At 42.5% G+C, this 25491-nt stretch overlaps 1 protein-coding gene across 2 annotated transcripts in view; it reads right to left on the bottom strand.

Annotated features, from left to right (window-relative positions):
- The window catches only part of LOC144594034 (PC3-like endoprotease variant B), a 1240467-nt gene that overhangs the window by 1053887 nt on the left and 161089 nt on the right, over positions 1 to 25491 (bottom strand). Inside the window, exon 1 of one of the 2 annotated variants that reach the window (XM_078400200.1) lies at positions 20549 to 20614. The exons of the other annotated variant lie outside the window; for it this stretch is intronic. The gene's annotated coding sequence lies outside the window, so the exon portion shown is untranslated. Of the gene's footprint in view, positions 1 to 20548; positions 20615 to 25491 lie in introns of those variants that run through there. 2 annotated transcript variants of the gene reach the window in all.

Here is a 25491-nt window from a genome sequence, read left to right as displayed (position 1 = left end):
TTGCACATCCTCAATCCTTTCCACTCATCACTTTAATTTCATGTTTCATGTGTCTTGTGTTTTATTACTGTTGGCAGATCACTTTCCCGTCAATTTCCCATCTGGGATAAATAAAGTTCTATCATATGAAAGTCCTGCCATCCCAGGGATCAATCTGGTGAACCCTCTCTGTACTCCCTCTAAGGCTAGAATGTCTTTCCTCAGATTAGGAGACCAAAACTGTACGCAATACTCCAGGTGCGGTCTCACCAATGCCCTGTACAACTGCAGCAGAACCTCCCTGCTCCTATACTCAAATCCTCTTGCTATGAATGCTAACATACCATTCGCTTTCTTGCCACAGAAGGTAGTTGAGGCCAGTTCATTGGCTATATTTAAGAGGGAGTTAGATGTGGCCCTTGTGGCTAAAGGGATCAGGGGGTATGGAGAGAAGGCAGGTACGGGATACTGAGTTGGATGATCAGCCATGATCATATTGAATGGCGGTGCAGGCTCGAAGGGCCGAATGGCCTACTCCTGCACCTATTTTCTATGTTTCTATGTTTCATATCGTATCATACAATATCCCATCATTACATAAATAACTGTCGCACCCAAATAATCTATATAAAGACTAATTCAATTTATTTCCCCTCTTCAATTAAAATCATAACATTTTGTATGCTCAGGAAACAAACTGGTAATTGATGGATAAATGAAAAGTGCATTCACATACTTGCGCACCTCAACATCATGTAGCTTTGCTACACAAATAAGTTGCTAAATGCTGTAGCCTGGTAAAAGAAATTTGAAAATACATTGCTTGTGTGCATTGCTGAGCATGTTAAACCGTTAACTGTCTTGATGGTATCAGCAAAGTCATCTATTAAAATTTTATCAGAAATCTCTTGACTGGGGGGAAAAAAAGAGCCATTTGAGTGACACAGATGGATTCAGTTCCTCTAATCCCTGTATGTAGCTTAGAGGCGCCACAAGGAGCTCAGTAATCCCCTTCTTTATGACTTTCAACTGCCAAAGGGCTTTGAAACTGCTAATCTTGTTTTCACTTGTCCTTATCTTTCCCACATCAACTCTATGTAATACAAAGACCTTTTTAACCTCTTGAGCATACAGTTTTCTTACACCCTGCACCAGAAAAAGCAGATACTGCAAACTATGCATGGAAATAGATACAATACAAATTAGTATTTCTTTACAATATCTCCAGCATTATCAGGAGAGGACTTAACTGACTCAAAGACTGTGCCTTATCAGTTTGCATCAATACACTGTACATAAGAAAGGAGCATTTTTCAGTTTCCATTGCTTTACATCCGGTTATTTATCTATCAATGTTAACCATTATAAATCCTATACATATATATAATGATACAATATATATCATGTGACTTTTTCTGGAGTCTTGGCTTCACCATTTTGTTCGAATCCCAATCTGCAAAAGGTTATGTTTTCTAATACGTTCTAAGCAGACGTTATCCTTTAATTTGAATTTAATTTTCAGAATTAGCAATAAATCCAGCAACAAATTTTGAATACCCTCTTTCCAGAAGATGGAGAGGATGTTGAACATAGTAATATAAGCGGGAGCTTGGGGCATGTAGCATAGCTGCATTGAAAAGGGAGGTGTATAATTACATGAAGGAGAAGGGAGGGAAAGGGAAGAAATCAATCTATACATTGATGGTGTAAAATGAGGAAGAAAGAGGATGGAGGATTATGTGCAGCAGGCAGAAAAATAGGTTTGAATAGGTGTTCTACAGGAGTGAAGAAATATTATTTGAAGAAGCAGTCTCAAGAAGAGTCCTGACCTGAAATGTTGCATGTCTATTTCCTCCACAGATGCTGCCTGACCCGGAGTTATTCTATCACTTGGTGTTTTGCTCATGATTCTAGTACCTGCAGCTCCTTATGTCTCCATGAAATATTATCATTACAAAAACAGATAGTTATAAGATTTCCATTCTGATGCTGATCCCTACTGACCATGGGCAATTTCTTGGTGAGAGATGCCTTTGGGCCACTCTGCTATTTTGCTAAAGAGTGGGGACCCTTCTTCAGACTGAAGACGAAAGAAGGGCCCCGATACGAAACATCGCCAATCCATTTCCCCCACAGATGTTGAATTCCTGACCTGTTAAATTCCTCCAGCGCTTTGTGTTTTGCTCAAGATTCTAACATCTGCAGTTCCTCATGTCTCCTCTGGGCAAGAATAGAGGACTGGATATTGTGAAAGTTAGCACACCCAAACTACCAAATTACATAGACTGTAACGTTGGGGTTTTCCTATGTGTATATTAATGCAAACATGGAAATACAGGGACTATAGTTTCAAGGATGGATAACAGATGCTGGGAATGTTTAAAGAGAGTATCATAACCCCAACAAGCCAGACTGGATCCTGACCTTGGGTGCTGTTTGTGTGGAGTGACCACATGATTTTCATTGGGTGCGGGTTGACAAATTAATTGACCGCTTTAAATTTCCTCTGGTGCAGGTAGAATGGGCGTGCAGGAAAAATAGATTACAGAAAAGCTAGAGGGGAAATGGGATTGCTCTGTGATTTGACGTTAAGCGGATGGGCTGAATGGTCCCCATTTACGTCAGAAGGAAATATGCAAATGATCCAGCAAACTTTCCCAGCAGTTGGTTGTCTTAGTCTGTGCAATTACGCTGAAAGCACTTGACTATGTGTGACTGCAGGTTTTTAAAGAACTTATCGCAATTTAATATATTCTAAATACCTTACGTGTGGTTACATAAGAGCTAAGTGAGTTTGTAATGGCCAGGTATGCAGTAATTGCTGCACAACAATCAATGTGAGGGTATGAGATTAGCTTGAAAAACTAAAAGTGTTGTTTCTAGGGGCTCAACACAGCATAGTTTAAGGTGAAGGGGAAAAGATTTAATAGGAATATGAGGGGTAACATTTTCACCAAAGGGTGGTGAGTGCATGGAACGAGCTGCCTGAAGAGGTAGTTGAGGCTGGGACTCTCCGAACGTTTAAGAAACAATTAGACAGCTACATGTCAGATGCATGCATATTACGTAATTGTCTCATTCACAAGAATAGCAGCAACAAGCAGCTGGCTGCCAAACTTAAACATCTGGAGTCTAACTTGACAAGACAGATTTAGAGGGATGTGAGCCAAACGCAGGCAGGTGGGACGAGTGTAGATGGGACATATTGGTCAGTGTGGGCAAATTGGGCTGAAGGACCTGTTACCAAGCTGTATAACTCTATAACACAGGGACTATCATTAAAACATTCACTGATGATATCAGCTCTGGCAGTATGGAAGAAGGTTCTTGGCTGCACGAAAATACCAATTGACCAGTTAGTTGGGCATAGAAGATACAACTGGAAGTCAGTTCAGAGTCAGCTGCGATAATGCACTTGGGAAAGAGAAACAACAGTCAGGTTCTGAAATGAACAGAGGGATCCTGGAATGCAAGTTAACAGGACAAACAGTCAGACAAAGTGGTTAAGATATATAGGAATAATTTATTCGTCGAGACATAGAATGTTATGCTACAACTACATAAAAAGACTTGTTGAGCCAGCCTAAAGCATCAGGAAACAATTCTGGTCACCACACAACAATAGGTGGAGTGAAGAGAGGATGTATGGAGATAGTGCCAGTCACTGAAGAACGATAATTATGTACCAAAACTATCTAGGTTGGAATGGTTGTCTTTTGACACTAGGATTACTAGGAATGCCCAACTTCCCTTTTCACAGAGATCAATACTTCAGAGTTATTTAGTGAAAGAATTATACTGCAGCTGAGTAAATAGAAAGAGCACCAAAGGGCCGCTAGCAGACAATCAGTGAAGCGCATACCTCCAAGCTCATCAGGAAGGCAGGATAGAAGTGAGTACGTGGATTGGGTGATCAATTAAATTAGAAGTTTGGTAAATTGGCCAATTAGGCAATTTAGTGACAAGGCTTGCACAAAGGGTGCGGCCCAGTCAGAAAAGTGCCCAGTCAGAAAAGTGCCCAGTCAGAAAAGTGCCCAGTCAGAAAAGTGCCCAGTCAGAAAAGTGCCCAGTCAGAAAAGTGCCCAGTCAGAAAAGTGCGAGTCTTTGGCTGCAAGTCTTAGACAATCGACAATAGACAATAGGTGCAGGAGGAGGCCATTCGGCACTTCGAGCCAGCACCGCCGTTCAATGTGATCATGGCTGATCATTCTCAATCAGTACCCCGTTCCTGCCTTCTCCCCCATACCCCCTGACTCCGCTATCCTTAAGAGTTCTATCTAGCTCTCTCTTGAATACATTCAGAGAATTGGCCTCCACTGCCTCCCGAGGCAGAGAATTCCACAGATTCACAACTCTCTGACTGAAAAAGTTTTTCCTCATCTCAGTTCTAAATGGGCTACCCCTTATTCTTAAACTGTAGCCCCTTGTTCTGGACTCCCCCAACATTGGGAACATGTTTTCTGCCGCTAACGTGTCCAACCCCTTAATAATCTTATACGTTTCGATAAGACCCCCTCTCATCCTTCTAAATTCCAAGTGTATACAAGCCTAGTCGCTCCAGTCTTTCAACATATGACAGTCCCGCCATTCCGGGAATTAACCTAGTAAACCTATGCTGCACGCCCTCAATAGCAAGAATATCCTTCCTCAAATTTGGAGAAGAAAACTGCATACAGTACTCCAGGTGCGGTCTCACTAGGGCCCTGTACAACTGCAGAAGAACCTCTTTGCTCCTATACTCAACCCTTGTTATGAAGGCCAACATTCCATTCGCTTTCTTCACTGCCTGCTGTACCTGCATGCTTCCTTTCAGTGACTGATGCACTAGGACACCCAGATCTCGTGGTACGTCCCCTTTTCCTAACTCTTCTGCGAGGAGGCTGAGGTGAGGAGGTTACACTTGTTTTTGAGCCTGATTTGTTTTTAGACAATAAAGTAATGGCAGATAAGTTGGTGCAGTGTGTTTCCTGCAGGATGTGGGAAGGTAGGGACACCGCTGGAGCTTCTGGGAGCTACACCTGCAAGAACTGTGTCCAGGTGCAGCTCCTGAATGGACGTGTGGTGGAGTTGGAAAAGCAGCTGGATGACCTCGAGGCTATCCGGGAATGCGAGAGTTTCCTGAACAGGACCTACTGTGAGGCTGTCATGCCAAGGGTCCAGGTTGAGCGAAGGTGGGAGACTGTTTCTAGAGGGAGTGAATGTGGACTCCAGGAGACCGAGGTGGCTGTGCCTATTGCAAACAGGTACACCCTCTTGGGACCTGTCGGGGTAGAAGACGCTTCCAGTCCGAGCGGTGGACAGGTTGGCAGATCTAATCCAGGCAAGGAGACTCGACCGGGGGGACCGAAGTCAGGAAGAGCCATAGTAGTGGGTGACTCCATTGTCCGAGGTACGGACAGTAGATTCTGTGGCAGCAGGCGGGACTTGAGGATGGTCTGTTGCCTCCCTGGTGCCAGGGTTCAAGACATCATGGACTGGCTTCAGAACATCCTAGCGAGGGAAGGTGATCAGCCGGAAGTAGTTGTGCATGTGGGCACAAACGACATCGGGAGGAAGAGGAATGAGATACTGCAACGTGAGTTTAGAGAGTTAGGAAGAAGATTGAGAAATAGGACGTCGAGGGTGGTTATCTCTGGACTGTTACCTGTACCTCGTGCTGGTGAGGGCAGGAACAGAGAGATCGGGGATATGAATGTATGGCTGAGGGGCTGGTGCAGGGAGTGGGGATTTAGATTTCTAGACCACCATTTTCTGGGGTAGGTGTGACCTGTACAAAAGGGACGGGTTACACCTTAACAGCAGGGGACCAACATTCTGGAAGGCAGGTTTGCTAGTGCTACACGTGTGGCTTTAAACTACGTAGTGGGGGGAGGGGTTGACAAATTGGGAATATGAAGATGGAGTTAAAGGGGAAGCGAATACTGGAGAAATTGCAAAGGATTCTCGAATAAATGGGAATGGATGTTCTAGATGGGATAAGAGAGTACGGTCAGGGCCAATTGTGACCGGTATGAGAGGGGAGGTGAATACTGAAATTAAAGTGTTGTATTTAAATGTGCGAAGTATAAAAATAAAGTGGATGAGTTTGAGGCTCAGTTAGACATTGGGAAGTATGATGTTGTGGAAATTACAGAGACATGGCTACAAGAGGACCACGGCTGGGAACTGAAAATTCAGGGTGCACAATGTATAGAAAAGACAGACAGGTGGGCAGAGGAGGTGGGCAGAGGAGGTTGGTAAGGAATAATATTCACTCCCTTGCAAGGAGTGACATAGAATCAGAAGATGTAGAATCAGTATGGATAGAAATGAGGAATTGTAAGGGTAAAACGACCCTAATGGGAGTTATCTACAGGCCCCCAAACAGTAGCCTCGACATAGGGTGCAAGTTGAATCAAGAGCTAAAATTGGCATGTCGCAAATGTAATGCTACGGTGGTCATGGGAGATTTCAACATGCAGGTAGACTGGGAAAATCAGGTTGGTAATGGACCCCAGGAAAGAGAGTTTGTGGAGTGCCTCCGAGATGGATTCTTAGAACAGCTAGTACTGGAGCCTACCAGGGTGAAGGCAATTCTGGATTTAGTGTTGTGTAATGAACCTGATCTGATAAAGGGGACTCAAGGTAAAAGAGCCATTAGGAGGCAGTGATCATAATATAAGTTCTTACTCTACAAATTGAGAGGGAGAAGGGAAAATTGGAAGTCTAAGTATCACAGAATAGCAAAGGAGATTACAGAGGCATGAGGCAGGAGTTGGCCAGATTTGACTGGAAGGAGGCCCTGGCTGGGAAGATGGTGGAACAGCAATGGCAGGTATTCCTGGGAATAATGCAGAAGTTGCAGGATCAATTTGTCCCAAAGAGGAGGAAAAATTCTCAGGGGAGTAAGAGGCATCCGTGGCTGACAAGGGAAGTCAAGGACAGCCTAAAAATAAAAGAGAAGAAGTATAACATAGCAAAGAAGAGTGGGAAGCCAGAGGATTGGGACTCTTTTAAAGAGCAACAGAAGATAACTAAAATGGCAATACGGGGCGAAAAGATGAGGTACGAGGGTGAACTGGCCAATAATATAAAGGAGGATAGTAAAAGCTTTTTTAGGTATGTGAAGAGGAAAAAAATAGTCAAGGCAAATGTGGGTCCCTTGAAGACAGAAGCAGGGGAATTTATTATGGGGAACAAAGAAATGGCAGACGAGTTGAACCGGTACTTTGAATCTGTCTTCACTAAGGAAGATACAAACAATCTCCCAGATGTTCTAGTGGCCGGAGATCCTAGGGTGATGGAGGAACTGAAGGAGATTCACATTAGACAGGAAATGGTGTTGGGAAGACTGATGGGACTGAAGGCTGATAAATCCCTAGGACCTGATGGTCTGCATCCCAGGGTACCTAAGGAGGTGGCTCTAGAAATTGTGGACACATTGGTGATCATTTTCCAATGTTCTATAGATTCAGGATCAGTTCCTGTGGATTGGAGGGTAGCTAATGTTATCCCACTTTTTAAGAAAGGAGGGAGAGTGAAAACGGGAAATTATAGACCAGTTAGTCTGACATCAGTGGTGGGGAAGATGCTGGAGTCAATTATTAAAGACGAGATTGCGGAGCATTTGGATAGCAGTAAAAGGATCGATCCAAGTCAGCATGGATTTACGAAGGGGAAATCATGCTTGACTAATCTTCTGGAATTTTTTGAGGATGTAACTAGGAAAATTGACAGGGGAGAGCCGGTGGATGTGGTGTACCTCGACTTTCAGAAAGCCTTCGACAAGGTCCCACATAGGAGATTATTGGGCAAAATTAGTGCACATGGTATTGGGGATAGGGTACTGACATGGATAGAAAATTGGTTGGCAGACAGAAAACAAAGAATGGGGATAAATGTGTCCCATTCAGAATGGCAGGCAGTGACTAGTGGGGTACTAGTGGGGTACCGCAAGGCTCGGTGTTGGGACCGCAGCTATTTACAATATACATTAATGACTTGGATGAAGGGATTAAAAGTACCATTAGCAAATTTGCAGATGATACAAAGCTGGGTGGCAGTGTGAACTGTGAGGAAGATGCTATGAGGTTGCAGGGTGACTTGGACAGATTGTGTGAGTGGGCGGAAGCTTGGCAGATGCAGCTTAATGTGAATAAGTGTGAGGTTATCCACTTTGGTGGTAAGAATAGGAAGCCAGATTATTATCTGAATGATGTCAAGTTAGGAAAAGAGGACGTACAACGAGATCTGGGTGTCCTAGTGCATCAGTCACTGAAAGGAAGCGTGCAGGTACAGCAGGCAGTGAAGAAAGCCAATGGAATGTTGGCCTTCATAACAAGAGGAGTTTAGTATAGGAGCAAAGAGGTCCTTCTGCAGTTGTACAGGGTCCTAGTGAGACCGCACCTGGAGTACTGTGTGCAGATTTGGTCTCCAAATTTGAGGAAGGATATTCTTGCTATTGAGGGCGTGCAGCGTAGGTTTACTAGGTTAATTCCTAGAATGCGGGGACTGTCATTGGTTGAAAGACTGGAGCGACTAGGCTTGTATACGCTGGAATTTAGAAGGATGAGAGGGGATCTTATTGAAACACATAAGATTATTAAGGGGTGAGACACGTTAGAGGCAGGAAACATGTTCCCAATGTTGGGGAGTCCAGTACCAGGGGCCACAATTTAAGAGTAAGGGGTAGGCCATTTAGAACAGAGATGAGGAAAAAAAAATTCAGTCAGAGAGTTGTAAATCTGTGGAATTCTCTGCGCCAGAAGGCAGTGGAGGCCAATTCTCTGAATGCATTCAAGACAGAGCTAGATAGAGCTCTTAAGGATAGCGGAGTCATGGGGTATGGGGAGAAGGCAGGAACGGGGTACTGATTGTGAATGATCAGCCATGATCACATTGAATGGTGGTGCTGGCTCGAAGAGCCGAATGGCCTATTCCTGCACCTATTGTCTATTGTCATTCACAATCTTTTACATTTTCAGTAAAATGATACTAAAATGCATTTTAAAATTCAAGAGGAAGCATGATTTCCATTGTTATATTTTATTACATTAGAAACAAGATTATATGAAAGTTTCGGCATAGTAGTAAATATAGGCAGCCTCATATGTGTTTTTAATATAAGCAGACATCTGAACTGGAGTCAGCTTGTCCACTGAAGTAGGTTTCAGTGGTGACTGTAAATGATGAAATGGACTTGGCTGCAGTTCAAAGCAGAAAAGTCGGCAGGTTATCCTACAGACAGTAATCTCACTTTATGTTTGCCATGCCTACCAACTATATCTTCACTCCCCTGAGAGAAGCACACTCTATTTAACTCAATAACATATGTACCTTGGCAAAGGATGATGAATGACTGAAGAACTGTCCTGGTAACTCCATTGCTTTGCAACAGCTCACGCTCAGTTCTACTTCACTGTGCCACTTTCTCCAGGGTGACTCTGACTTTAGGTTGATTATCTTTTGTCCAGGAATGAATATAAATCATTTCATAACGCACCTGCAGCAGGTTCCACCAGAGGACAGCAACTCCAAATAAACTTTGCCTTCCTTCCTTCCCTGTTTTATAATACCCAAACATAAAGACGGGTATTTTTGGCAGTGCTGTTCAGTTTTCCTTTCAGCCAAGTGGCAACAAAACGAGTATGTTGCTGCATAATCACTCGCATTATTCCCTTATTAAAGAAACAGCTTCCTCTGTGAGCAGCAGTCCTTCCAATGTGACACATTGCAATAAAATGTTTCACAAGAATACACAAACATAAGAAAATAGGATCAAGAGTCAACTTCCAGGCCCCACAAACCAGTCCCATCATTTGATATGATCGTGGCTGATCAATGCTGGCCTCTATTCTTATTCTTTACTTTAGTTTAGCTTAGAGACACAGCATGGAAACAGACCCTTCGGCCAACCGAATCTGTGCCAACCAGCGATCACCCCGTACACTAACATTAACCTACACACTAGGGACAATTTACAATCTTTACCGAAGCCTAATAACCTACAAACCTGTACGTCTTTGGAGTGTGGGAGGAAACAGGGTCACCCAGAGAAAACCCATGTTGTCACGAGGAGAATGTACAAACTCCGCACAGACAGCACCTATAGTCAAGATCGAACCTGGGTCTCTGGTGTTGTCCGGCAACAACTTTACTGCTGCACCACCGTGCTGCCCTAAATGCCAGATTCCAATAACCCTCAATTTCTTGATCTTTCAAATATTTAACTATCTCCACCTTAAGCCATGATCACATTGAATGGCGGTGCTGGCTCAAAGGGCCGAATGGCCTACTCCTGCACCTATTGTCTATTGTCTATTAAATATATCTAATGATCTGGACTCCAACACCTTCAAGGTCAGAGAATGCCAGAGACTCTCTCCCCTCTACAAGAAGAAAATTCTGTGCACATGGCTTTAATATTAAAAGAGGTTATGAGGAGAAGGTAGGAGAATGGGGTTAGGAGGGAGAGATGGATCAGCCATGATTGAATGGTGGAGCAGACTTGATTGGCTGAATGGCCTAATTCTACTCCTATCACTTATGTCCTTATGACCTTTAAATGACAGGCCCCTGATTTTGCAGCTACTGTATGTCCCCATGTTCTCTTGTTCCCTTGTTCTCCCACTTTCCCCACTTCCTTCCACTTTGTGTCGTTAGTTAAACTCAGAGTACAGACCGCAGAGTGAAGGGCTGCTTCACTTGAGAAATGATATAACTTGCACTTTCATGATTAATTCCAAAGTAAATTCAATAAACCAGCAGACTATACGTGGTTGTTACAAATCCATTCGAGCATGGTATCATTTTAAATTATGCACATATCACAGTGTTGAATTGTCATCTCACCAATGTATGTCACTGTAAATGGAGTGTTATTTGGAATAATTGATACCTAATACTTCAGGAATCATTCTGAGCTGTAATCTAGTAATAAATATCATCACCTTGTCCAGGAAATTGAAAATGATCTTGTTCATAGTTGATCACAGTAAATATTAACAGGACAATTTTCTCCTCCGATGCGTGTTTGGGGAAGGGAGGTGGGGTTGTGTGCGTGTACCTGGGTGCCACTTGAAACATCAGACTACTGCTGCAATGTTTTCCAGAGCGAAGGACTTCTTTTATTTTATCAAAGGAAATGGATTAGCAAAAAGAACACTCGGTATTTTCCTGAATGACTGGGTTTTAATCCAAGGCAATGCAGATGAAACATTTCAACTCCATTCATCAGTCCCTTGGCATGGATTAATCACAACTTGATTGCACAGCTACTTTCATGTTGCAAAATGGCTTAAAGCCCTTCACCGTAACCTGCAATGTTGTTCGATGTACAAACGACAAGTTCGGACCGATGTGTTGGTGGAGTGAGCCGTTGGAGGCATCCTGGGGCTCGATTGGATGGGGCGCCGCTCCAAGATGTCGAATGGACATGGCCTGCAACAGCACAGAGCAGCGGTGGAGGACATCGACAACATCACCTGGCCAGGCTGACCCCTGCAACTTCGACTCAGTACTGCTGCCAGGACAACAGGCCTTGATGGCCAAGTTAAGACGCCACATTTTTGAACAACTTTGTACTTGAAGGATGCAAGCTGGCGCCAGGAACGTGGTGACTCTTGTGTACTGCTTCAATGTAATGTACTACACTTACCCTCATGTACTTCAGTATGATTGTGGCTATGATTGTGTAGGTTTTTTACTGAGTGTATGTCTAAAAGGAATTTCACTGTACCCAGGCATATGTGACCATTGAAACGATGCTGGGAAATGTCAGCCATGCTAAGGTGAATTGCACACAAGGCTCCAACAGACAATTACCAGATGAGTGCAAATTCACCCAAAAGGTGGCACGCTGGGCGGCACAGTGGCACAGTGGTAGAGTTACTGCCTTACAGAGCTTACAGCGCCAGAACCTGGGTTTGATCTGTACGGAGTTTGTACATTCTCCCCATGCGTGGATTTTCTCCAAGAACTTTGGTCTGCTCCCACACTCCAAAACGGCAGGTTTGTAGGTTAATTGGCTTGGTATAAATGTAAATATTGTCCCAAGTATGTGTCGGAAGGTGTTAATGTGCGGGGATCGCTGGCCGGTGCGGACTCAATGGGCCAAAAGACCTATTTCCGCACTGTATTTCTAAACTAAGTGATTGCCAGTAGTATCTTCCTGGGGTATAATTGCTTTCCTATTAGCTGTGTGCATAAAAATCTACATGTATACAATTTCTAAACAGAGCTCTTCCTTACCAACCCAGCATAATTTCCAGGCTTTACCTCACAAGTTTAACACAGGAATTGAAGATATTAAATAGAATCTAGAAGGCATCCACTCAAAATTAGCAAAACAGCAAACTGACCCACCACCCAACCCCTTTCAGGTGTCAGTAATAATAATTTCAAACACACTACCAGAACAACCTGGTAGAGTTTTTGTGTTTCGCCCCAGCTGTTTTTGCTGCTGTTGCGTGAGGTGTCTACCAAATTTAACCAGTTATAGAAACATAGAAAAAAACATAGCAAAATAGGTGCAGGAGTAGGCCATTCGGCCCTTCGAGCCAGCAGCGATATTCAATATGATCAATGGTGATCATAGAAACATAGAAACATAGAAAATAGGTGCAGGAGTAGGCCATTCGGCCCTTCGAGCCTGCACCGCCATTCAACATGATCATGGCTGATCATCCAGCTCAGTAACCTGTACCTGCCTTCTCTCCATACCCCCTGATCCCTTTAGCCACAAGGGCCACATCTAACTCCCTCTTAAATATAGCCAATGAACTGGCCTCAACTACCTTCTGTGGCAGAGATTTCCACAGACTCACCACTCTCTGTGTGAAGAAATGTTTTCTCATCTCGGTCCTAAAAGACTTCCCCCTTATCCTTAAGCTGTGACCCCTGGTTCTGGACTTCCCCAACATCGGGAAAAATCTTCCCGCATCTAGCCTCTCCAATCCCTTAAGAATTTTATATGTTTCTATAAGATCCCCCCTAAGTCTTCTAAATTCCAGCGAGTATAAGCCTAGTCTATCCAGTTTTTCTTCATATGAAAGTCCTGCAATCCCAGGGATCAATCTGGTGAACCTTCTCTGTACTCCCTCTAAGGCTAGAATGTCTTTCCTCAGATTAGGAGACCAAAACTGTACACAATACTCCAGGTAATCATCTAAAATCAGTATCCCGTTCCTACTTTTTCCCTATAATCCCTTGATTCCTTTTGCCTGAAGAGCTAAATCTAACTCTCTCTTGAAAACATCCAGTGAATTGGCCTCCACTGCCTTCTGTGGCAGAGAATTCCACAGATTCACAACTCTACGGGTGAAAATGTGTTTTCCTTACCTCAGTCCTAAATGCCCTACCCCTTATTCTTAAACTGTGACCCCTGGTTACATGACTCCCCCAACATCGGGAACATTTTTCCTGCATCTAGCCTGTCCAATCCTTTAAGAATTTTATATTGAATTTTATCTATGCCAGAACATTATTAAATGAAGAGAAGATTCCCCTCCCTAAAATGCTCATGTCTACATCTGTGCATCTGTTGCAAGATGGAGATCAACGAACATTGAAGTTGGGCCAGATCATCAGAGAGGAAGGCAAAACAGAGGGAGAGTTTTCCTCGCCAGCAACCTGGAGGCAAGGATGAGCCCAAGAACCTTAAATCAGTTGACAAATGGATTCAAACTAGAGGGCCAAAAGTTAGACAATGTTTATCCTTTATTATTTTTTAGTTAGGCACATGGATAAGCAGGGAATGGATCACCTGCTGGCAGAGATTATTTTAACTTGGCATCATGTTCAGCGCAGACATGGTAGATCACAGGGCCTATTGTCCTCTTTATCCAAAGAGGACAAGCTGCTATCACAAGGGTATGGGGTGAAATAACTCACAATCCCATCAACCAAAACTTTGGTTGAGGGTGCACATACAAGCTTGTACGGCTTCATAAATTCATGTTCCAGGAGCAGAATTATGACATTCGGCCCATCAAGTCTACACCATTCAAACATGGCAGATCCATCGTTCCCTCTCAACCCCATTCTCCTGCCTTCTCCCCATAACCCCTGACACCCGTACTAATCAACAATCTGTCAATCTCCGCCTTAAAAGAAATCTATTGATTTGGCCTCCACAGCCATCTGTGTGCAGTGTGTCTTGGGTTTAACATGCTTTTCCACATACAAATCAGATTTAAATTGCTGCCCACACCTCTCCAAGTGGCATCGGGAGCAAGGATTACCAGCATCTGCTGAGTTACACTTCCATTGGTGGAGAGGGGAGTATTTTTTTGGACTGCTGTATTTTATGATGTCAGGATATTGAATCAGACCCTGCCTGCCTAAGGCTAAAAGACATTCTCCAGAAAAAGCAGATAAAATTTCAATTTGCTACCATGTTCAACTCCATAAAAAATATCGTATTTTAAAGATAAAATCCAATGACATTAATAAATGAACTTAAAATATAGTATCCTAACCAAATAATTGAAGGAAAATTTAATTGACTAACCTTGCCTATATATATATATATTCACTCAAAAATTGCTAAGATTTTTCAATACATAAGTGTCTTACATCTGGATATACATCTGCTGTATTAATTAAAGTGTATATAATCCATGGGTGCGACACTGTAATTTAAGCACTGTGGTCAGTCAGCATCTATGAGATTGAGAACTTTATATGAGGAGCACAGTTACACTGTCGTGTTTATGTTATATTGAAGAGATTGAGATTAGTTGAAGACCAAAGATGCCAATAAAATATGATGATTCGTGAATCATGTGACTCAAACTGAAGTGAAATGATATCTTGAATATTAATCTCTGAGTCTCTAAGTCGGCAATTTTACATTTCTGGATGGGTGTAGTGCATCTTTTTAATAAATTTTTAAAAACACCTAATTCAAGACTAGACATTTAGGAAGGAACTGCAGATGCTGATTTACACCAAAGATAGACACAAAATGCTGGAGTAACTCAGCGGGTCAGGAAGCATCTCTGGAGAAAAGGAATGGGTGACGTTTTGGTTCAAGAAGCAGCCGGGTCTGAAGAAGGGTCTGGACCCGAAACGTCACCTATTCCTTTTCTCAAAAGATGCTGCCTGATCTGCTTAATTACTCCAGCATTTTGTGTCTATCTTAATCCTAATTCAAAACTAACTTTGCCACAAATGTTAGGGTTAAATTGGGATAACTATACTGTGGAAAAATAACCTATAACCTATATGTATATATATGTGTGTGTGTGTGCATTTGAAAGAATGGGTTAAATGTCAAGTAGATCAATGGGTGATTCATGTGAGACTTTATAGTATTTTCAAGAATGTAGGAGCACACAGATGCATTTAAGTGTAAGCCATCAGAAGAAGCCAAAGAAGAGCTTGGAAATTTGACAAAGCTTTCTTTCAGACACTCTTGAATAAAAGTAGCAATAAAGCAGAGACTTCACCATTGCCTATATTTTAAGAAGATCTGAAGCTGATCATAAACGGCACGGCACCCATTACAAGCAGAAACAGGTTGCACCCCAAGGTAATCCATAATCTTATTGAATGGTGAAGCAAGTTGAATGAACAATATTGCAAACTGCTGCTCCTGTTCCTTGTGTTTTTTTATGGGATAGGAGCCAATTTGTATTCACCCATGAATAAAGACAAAAAATAATTTATGATACAAAGTGAAGTAGATTTTACAAATTGTTGATCTCTTCCGAGACCCTCATCTGATTGGGTTTACATTTTATGGATTAATGTACCATTGTCCATTACACAATTTAAAAATGTACCTTCCCAAGTTAATTGGAGATATGTTGTTATCTTTTCTCATTCTATGTAAAGCCTCATGCAGTCTTGGTTGCAAGACCTGTGAACTATAAATGTTTATTGCTGCTCATGTAATTGCTGATACACTTGCTAACGTTATACATCTAAATGCATTTAAACCTTCTGCTGATAACAATGAAGTGAATCAGTTTTTCCCTCGAACATTGGTAATATTGTGGAAACCAAGGGAAAATATCATTGTTCTTTTGTGTTCAAATATCATAATATTTTCCTAGTTATCACTAGCCATTATGCCATCAGCTGCTTCGCTTATTACTTGCCCCTGTCACAAATACATTGGCAAAGTAATGAAGTCTTCCTCAGCATAATAACATTTTGCAAGTTTCACTGAAGGTTAAGGTGTGTTTTATATAATGTCAGGCACCATATACGATTCTAGGAAAGTAAGCAACATCGCCGTAAAATACAAGGCTCCACACTATCCTAGATTATGTTTTAAAATCTGAATATCAGTTATTTTATTTATTTATTTAATTTAGATTAATAAAGAGATAATGTAGATTATTTAATACAGATACGTCTCCCTGTCTGGATGGGTGGGTGGACGGATGGACGGATGGACGGACGGACGGACGGACTGCAGATGCTGGTTTACACCGTAGACACAAAATGCTGGACTAACTCAGCGGGACAGGCAGCATCTCTGGATAGAAAGAATAGGTGATGTTTCAGGTCGGGACACCCATTCCTTCTATCCAGAGATGTTGCCTGTCCCGCTGAGTTATTTCAGCATTTTGTGTCTATATATTTGGTGTCTATTATACATATAAATCAGAGGTTGACACAAAATGCTGGAGCAACTCAGCGGGACAGGCAGCATCTCTGGAGAGAAGGAATGGGTGATGTTTCGGGTTGAGACCCTTCTTCAGACTGATGTATGTATATGTGAGTATGTGTATATATACACAGACTGAACTTTTTTCTTGCTTATTACATTGTTTACAGTGTACTATGTTTACATATTCTGTTGTGCTGCTGCAAGTAAGAATTTAATTGTTCTATTTGGGACATATGACAATAAAACACTCTTGACTCTTGACTCTTGACTCGTGATTTTCCTTTTAAAGGGCAGCAGATTATTTCTTCCTCGGCCTGCATACTCGGCAACATCCATTCTATTGTTTTGTTGAAACTTCATGTACCATCAAACCTTGTGGGAAGCTCCGGATCAAATCACAAAAGCCTTGCAGAGATATTTGCATTATCTTTAGCCACAGATGTAGTCTGAGAGAACTGGAGGGTGCCGAGAGTTGTGTCATCGTTCAAAAAGGGTAGCAAGAACAAGTCAGGGAACTACATGCCAGTGAGCCTGACATCATTGGTGGGAAGGTTGTTGGAGGGAATTCTTCCAGACAGAATTTACCAGCACATGGATAGTTTAGTTTTCAGTTTAATTTAGAGATGCAACGTAGAAACAGGTCCGTCGGCCTACCGAGTCCACACCGACAAGCGATTACCCGTACACTAGTTCTATCCTACACACTAGGACCAATTTGGAAAAGCCAATTAACCTGGAAACCTGCACGTCTTTGGACAAGAACATCTGGTATTTCTTTGATGAAGGTGACATACACTTAAATTCCAAAATTGATTATTAATTTTGAACGGCTAAATGCATCATTTTTGCGCAAATTCTAGGTTGGCATCTTCCTGAAATGTTCAATGAAATGAACAACCCATGTTGAGATACAGTTGTAAACCCAGTCAGTGAGCACCTATGGAGTGAGAAAAGACTAATCAGGTTTGATGAAAGGTCATTGACTTGAGACTTTCACACGATTTTCCTTTCTCCACAGGTGTTACATGATCTGCTAAATATTTCAAGCATTTTCTGCTTTTATTTGAAACATAGAAACATAGAAAATTAGGTGCAGGAGTAGGCCATTTGGCCCTTCAAGGCAACACTGCCATTCAATATGATCATGGATGATCATCTAAAATCAGTACCCCGTTCCTGCTTTTTCCCCATATCCCTTGATTCCTTTGGCCCGAAGAGCTAAATCAAACTCTCTCATGAAAATATCCAGTGAATTGGCCTCCACTGCCTTCTGTGGCAGAGAATTCCACAGTGGAGTGCCAGATTATGCTTTTTTTGGCATTATTCACATCCAGCTTCTCATTATTTCCATAGACAATAAAAATTATGCTATGAATTGATGAAATTCATGAAATGGGATCACCATTTGCTCTGAACATAGCAAATCTTACACGAGAAAAGGCATTCTATCCCTCAACTATCCATGCAATTCCATGTTGCATCTGTTTGCCCACCATGCCTCCAATGATCCCCAGGTCAGTGAGACAGAAACTTTGAATGCAATATAAAGTTGAAAACAATATTCATTACCAGGGTTATTTTACATTAACAATTAACCTGCTGCTATAAATGTAGAATTAGTCATTTATAAATTCCGACCTATATTTGCATATGTCGCCTTCATAACGGCTTAGTAAAACCAAATTTGACAAAGGTAATGTGCAGGAAAGAACTGCAAATACTGGTTTATACCGAAGATAAGCATAAAATGCTGGAGTAACTCAGCCGGTCAAGCAGCATCTCTGGAGAAAAAGAATAGGTGACGTTTTGGGTCAGAACCCTTCTTCAGACTGAAGGTGCCACCTCTACTTTCAGTCAGAAGAAGGATTCCGAGCTTAAACGTCACCTATACATTTTCCCCAGAGATGCTGCTTGACCCACTGAGTTACTCCAGCATTTCGAATTCATCTTTGATACAGGTAATGTCTTCTGAAGCAAAGTCAGCAAAGTCTGATCAAGGATAGTCCGAGGGTCACCAATGAGGCTGAACTACGATCTACCTCATTGGTGACCCTTGGACTATCCTTGATCGAACTTTGGTGGCATTTACCTTGCGGTAAACGTTATTCCCTTATCATGTATCTATATACTGTAAATGGCTCGATTGTATTTATGTATTGTCTTTCTGCTGACTGGATAGCATGCAACAAAAGCTTTTTACTGTACCAAGGTACACCTGACAATAAACTAAACTAAGAAAGTAGACACATAAAGCTGGAGTAACTCAGCGGGACAGGCAGCATCTCTGAAGAGAAGGAATGGGTGACATTTTGTGTCGAGAACCTTCTTCAGACTAGTTAGAGTTAAGGGAAACGATAGATATAGATATCGGTGATGTGGAGAGATAAAGAACAATGAATGAAAGATATGCAAAAAAGTAACGATCAGAAAGGAAACAGGTTTGTAGGATGAAAATGAGAGGCTAGTGTGACTTGGGTGGGGGAGGGATAGAGAGAGAGGGAATGCCGGGGCTACCTGAAATGAGAGAAATCAATATATATACCACTGGGCTGTTAGCTGCCCAAGCAAAATATGAGATGCTGTTCCTCCAATTTGCATTTAGCCTCATTCTGACAATGGAGGAGACCTAGGACAGAAAGGTCTGTGTAGGAATGGGAAGGAGAATTAAAATATCCAGCAACCGGGAGATCAGGTAGGTTCAGGCGGGCTGAGTAAAGGTGTTCCGCGAAACGATCGCCCAGTCTGCGTTTGGTCTCGCCAATGAATAAGAGTCCACATCTTGAACAATGGATACAGTAGATGAGGTTGGAGGAGGTGCAAGTGAACCTCTGCCTAACCTGAAAGGACTGTCAGGGTTCCCGGACAGAGTCGAGGGAGAAGGTATAGCGACAGGTCTTGCATCTTCTGCGGTTGCAGGGGAAGGTACCTGGGGAGGGGGTGGTTTGGGTGGGATGAGTTAATCAGGGAGTTGCGGAGGGAATGGTCTCTGCGGAAGGCAGAAAGTGGTGGAGATGGGATAATTTGGCTAATGGTGGGATCCCTTTGGAGGTGGCGGAAATTTGGGAGGATTATATGGTGTATGCGACGGCTGATTGGGTGGAAGGTAAGGACCAGAGCAACTCTGTCTCTGTTGTGACTAGGGGAAGTGGAGGGGGTGCAAGCGCGGTGCTGCAAGGCACCGAGGAGACACGAGTGAGGGCCACATCTATGATGGGAGAGGGGAACCCCCATTCCCTAAAGAATGAGGACATCTCGGATATCCTGGTATGGAACACCTCATCTTAGGTGCAGATGTGGCGTAGACGGAGGAATTGGGAGTAGGGGACAGAATCATAGCAGGAAGCAGGGTAGGAAGAAGTGTAGTCGAGATGGTTGGGGGAGTCAGTGGGTTTGTAATAGACGTCAATCAATAGTCCTGCGATGGAGACTGCGAGATCAAGAAAGGGGAGGGAGGTGTCGGAGATGGTCTAACTAAGAAAGTGGCTTCTGAAGCACTGAGTTACAAATATTGTATTAGCGAACTCATTTTTAAGAACAATAGTATACTTGTAGGAAAAGCAGACACCATGCAAGAGGAAATTTAAAAATAAAATGCATTTTATGCAACCCACCAGGAATAGCAATACCATATTTTATTAAGACACTCTGAAACATTATAGTGTATGTGCCACTTGAGATATATGTACTGCTCATATCATGCAAGCATGCACTGTATGTGGGGCACTCCAGCAGCATGCTGTGCTGCTGTGAAAATGAGAGTTCCTTGCATCCAGAATACCGGTCTCCTGATTAAATTCAAACAACGAGACCTGGCAGGCCAACACATTCTTTCTAAATGCCAACAAGTCCTTTCCTGCGAGTTATACATATATTTCACTCAAGAACAATTCTGCAATTTCGCCGAGACTTGGGCTCCCTGCTGCACAATGCCCCAGCTACATATAAGTAGATGTCATATTTAGTAATTACCTTAACACCACCAGCTTATCCCTGTATGATTAAACAGATGGAGAGTTGCAGCACAGTTTTTCCAGCTTCCCCCGGTGCCGTTTACAGAGCTGCCAAAGATAACCTAAGTACCTTTGAGGGTAGGTGCTACAGCAACATATTTCAAACTGGTAAATGATTTACCACACACGCCATATTTTGACCCAGTATTTAGATACTTTTTATCACCCCTACTGCTTCTTTCTTCTTCTGAAAGGCAATAACAGAAGATGTTTTAATATTGGCTCTCTGGTGCGGCCTAGTGGATAGGCTTCAAGGAATGTGTTCCAAAGCAAAGAAACAAATCCTGCCAGTTTAAGTCAGAAATCAGAGCTTAAAAAAGCCAAAAGTATGTCATATTATAGATATATTATATTGCTTGATGAAAGGTATTCACCCACGAAGTCACCTATTGGCAAAAATGGACTCAGAACGGATGTATGATCCCTCACTTGCATATGATCCTCCCTGCTCTGATTTAAAGCTGGTGCTTCAAACATTGGAAAAAATCCATGGAAATGGGAACATAGTTTTACTCTGTTAATTAACAAAAAATAACCAAAAATACATGCAGTTAATAACATTAATAACAGTAACAAAAGTAATGATAACATCAACCTTGCCTGAAGCTAAACTTTTTCTGTAACGTGAGGCAGTTCATGTCACAGTGACTATTATTCTGATTCATTAATGCTTTAATATACAAGGACAGGAAGAACTCAGAATAATAACCTGTCTCCTCAGTCACTGGCATGTTGAGGCCACAGCCCACTGAGCTCTATGAGAAATTACAGGGCAGGCGATTAAGCTCAAACTAAATGAATTGTCTTCAAACATCATTTTGCAAGGGAGCTAAGAATCCTGCTTCAGATTGGATCAGTTGTTTGCTCAACTGGTTGGTGAAAGGGAGAGGGCAGAGCCTATGATTCTCTGCAAGGTAAGTTGCAGTTCCAGAGAGTAGAGAAATATATGATTGTTATCTATTTATTCTGCATTATGTTGCCCTCAGAAAGTGGCATGTGGCTCTGAGGCAGCACGATAGCGTAGTGGTAGAGCTACTGCCTTGCAGTGCCAGAGACTCCAGTTCGATCCTGATTACAGGTGCTGCCTGCAAGAAGTTTGTACATTCTCCCAGTGACCTGTGTGGGTTTTCTCCAAGATCATTGGTTTCCACCCATACTCCAAAGATATACAGGTTTGTAGGTTAATTGGCTTGGTATGAATGAATGAATAAGTATATTGGCCAAGTATGCATATACAAGGAATGTGCCTTGGTGCTCCGCTCACAAATGACAACACAAACATACAGTTAACAATTAAGAATAAAGCATAAACACATCAAAACAATAAGGATACACCATTACGGTCTAAACATTTGGGTGAAAATAAACCAGAGCAAAAAAGAGACTACAGACTTTGGTTATTGAGTAGAACTATCACTTGTGGAAAAAAGCTGTTTTTATGTCTGGCTGTGGCTGCTTTGACAGTCCGGAGTCGCCTTCCAGAGGGAAGTGCTGCGAAGAGTTTGTGGCCAGGGTGAGAGGGGTCAGAGATGATCTTGCCCGCTGGCTTCCTGGCCCTTGCAGTGTACAGTTCGTCAATGGGGGGAAGGTTGCAGCCAACAACCTTCTCAGCTGTGCGAACGATCCGTTGCAGCCTCTGGATGTCGTGCTTGGTGGCTGAGCCAAACCAGACCATGATGGAGAAGGTGAGGACGGACTCAATGATAGCAGTATAGAATTGGACCATCATTGCCTGTGGCAGATTGTGTTTCTTCAGTTGCCGCAGGAAGTATATCCTCTGTTGGGCCTTTTTGACTGTGGAGTCGATGGTGGGCCCCCATTTAAGGTCCCGGGAGATGATGGTTCCAAGGAACTTAAATGACTCCACAGATGTGACTATGGTGTTGTTGATGGTGAGTGGGGGGAGGGGGATATCTTTGAAGGTCTACAAATAGTTCCACTGTCTTGAGAGCATTGAGCTCCAGGTTGTTGCGATGGCACCAGGACGCCAGCTGTGTCACTTCCCATCTGTAGGCAGATTCCTCCCCATCCTGGATCAGTCCAATCAGGGTAGTGTCATCCGCAAACCTGAGGAGCTTGACAGAGGAGTCTGTGGAGGTGCAGTCGTTGGTGTAGAGAGAGTAAAGAAGAGGGGAGAGTACGCAGCCTTGCGGTGCTCTTATGCTGAGGGTCTGCGGGTCCCAGATGTGCTTTCCCAACCTCACATGCTGCTTCCTGTCCATCAGGAAGTTGATGATCCACTGACAGAGGGGTTCAGGCACAGTCAGCTGGGAGAGTTTGTAGTGTAGTAGCTCTGGCACAATGGTGTTAAAAGCAAAGCTAAAATCCACAAACAGAATCCTGGCATAGGTCCCCTTGTGGTCTAGGTGCTGGAGGATGAAATGCAGGCCTAGGTTGACTGCGTCATCCACCAATCTATTGGCCCTATATGCAAACTGCAGGGGGTCCAGCAGGGGGTTTGTGATGTTTTTCAGCTAAGCCAGCACAAGTCTTTCAAAGGTCTTCATGACTACAGAGGTAAGTGCGACAGGCCTGTAGTCATTAAGACCAGTGATCCTTGTCTTTTTGGGTACAGGGACAATAGTGGAGACCTTGAAGCAGGCAGGGACAGTGCAAGTTTGCAGGAACTGGTTGAAAATGTCTGTCTAGACCGGTGCCAGTTGTTCAGCACAGAGCTTGAGGGTAGAGGGGGAAACATTGTCTGGTCCTGGAGATATTCGGCCTTTCTGTCTCCTGAATAGCCTCTCCACCTCCGCAATTTCTATTGTTGGAGATGGAGGTAGCCAGACTGATGTTGGGCAGTACATAAAGTACAATTGTAATCATGTAACTCAAAGGGATAACATCTGGCCATTGAATTTCTTGGCAACAATAGTTTGCACCTTTCCATTTGATGCTAACTATAGCCACTGCACTGTAATGCTCTTATCGAATATGATACATTTGCCCTCATGACAAGGCCACCATTCTTCCTCACACATTTAATTAAAGATCAGGTTATTGTCTTTTCAATCTGCTCTCTTTCACTCTTTTGCTCTTTGATGAGGAGCAGGATTTTCTGACCAAAGTGCACTTCGAGTTAGGAAATATCTCTATTGTTTCTCCCAAAGGTAAGTTTAAATATTTGAATGCTGCAAAAATAACCCATCCCATGTGAATCAAACAATGAATGACAAACTCACTTTCTTTAGAGGAAAGCCCAAGAGTTTCTATCACTTAAAATTGGAACTGGAGCTCTGATCACTCAGTTATTTTTATATTGGACTTGGTGCCTTGTAGCGTTTTACAATAGAGATTTAAATATTTCTTATCGTCTGAGGAAGAGAAAGATAATTTAAAGCATTATGATCAAAAGTGGCAAATGCAATTGAAACTGTATCTAGGAAAGACAATATATGAGGCTGATAGGAGTTCATTTTAAAAGATGCATTAATATAATTTGAAAAGATATCTCTCATCCTTGAATCAAAGAGCTGTTAGGTGTTTCGTACCATAATATTCTGCTGAATGGAAAAAAATCCACATTGGAAAACAAAATCAAGAGTATAAAGCACAGTAGAATTATTAATAATTTACTGAGACAGCAACTAACTTAAAAACATTTCTGGCAACCTCTCTGGAGAAAAGCAAAAGGTGATGCTTCAGGTCAACACCCTTCTTCAGAGCCGAAATACCACCTATACCTTTTCTCCAGAGATGCTGCCTGATCCGCTGTGTTAGTCCAGCATTTTGTGTCCCTCTTCAATGTAAACCAGCATCTGCAGTTCCTTCCTACACTTAAAAACCCGTTTATTCTATTTTTCCATTATGAAATGAATTGTTTTTAGTCTCTCAGGAGAGAAGCTTGTCTTTGGTTACGTGTTATCTGGTTGTGAAAGTACTGATCGCCACTTGATATTCGGTTCCATTGACTTCAACCCACATCCTTCTAAGATGCAAAGTTGTTTTTTATTCGCTGTTACTTATGTCCCAGAATAAATTAATAAATAACCTCACAATCTATAATGAAAGATTACGTGTCCAGATTGTGCAGATTCCTTTTAAATGGTCATTATAGATAGGGTTCATATATTATAAATGCATTTTACACACACTAAACTCTGCGTCATAATCTGTCCTTAGGTTTGCATGACCACTGGCGAATTATGTGAAGATTCAGTGTTAAGGACAGAAATAAAAAGGAGCTGGAGTGAGCCATATGGTGTTATTATAGATAAATTAGTTCTAGTCTATGAAAGCAATTGGGTTTTCACTTTTGCCGAGTAATTACTATCAATATTTCCTTTCTGTTATCCCTGGGCTCCAGAATATATTTACATAAAAATATGATGCGATAACATTGCTTGTCTGTCCCTTGCAGTGTCAGGCATAGTGCCATTATTATCCAATAACCGATAAAAAATATATATATACTACTGCCCACTTGAATAAGTCCAAGATAACAATTGAATTTTGCAAGTCATAAGCAAACAAGACCAGATGGAATCCACTCAGACCCTGTCCGATTTTGGCACTGGAACCTTGCTTGAAGAAATCTTTTCACTAACGTCCCAGCCAGTATAACAGTAGAGACTCTCAAGGAAATTCCAGTAATGCAATAAAATTATATTTTTGCTTCACAGCACATGAATGACACCGGCTCGTAGCTGCCCAAACAATGTCCATGCTATTTTTGAATAGCTGCTTTGCCATCATTAACCTGCAGTCACCATGGGAGGTAGGCAGTGGATGAGCCGAGCGATCTTAAACCCCAGATTCAAGAGTGGTCGCTGAATCCCATGTGCAAGAAATTGAATCATAGAGTCAGGCAGCGCAGAAGCAGGCCCTTCAGCCCTGCATGAGAATGCTCACCATCAAGTGCCTATTTATGCTGATCCCAATTGCTTATGCCTTCTTAGGCTT

Source organism: Rhinoraja longicauda, chromosome 5, assembly GCF_053455715.1.
Source record: "Rhinoraja longicauda isolate Sanriku21f chromosome 5, sRhiLon1.1, whole genome shotgun sequence".
In the NCBI taxonomy this organism is placed as follows: Eukaryota; Metazoa; Chordata; class Chondrichthyes; order Rajiformes; family Arhynchobatidae; genus Rhinoraja; species Rhinoraja longicauda.
This window is presented reverse-complemented; position numbering and strand designations above follow the sequence as displayed.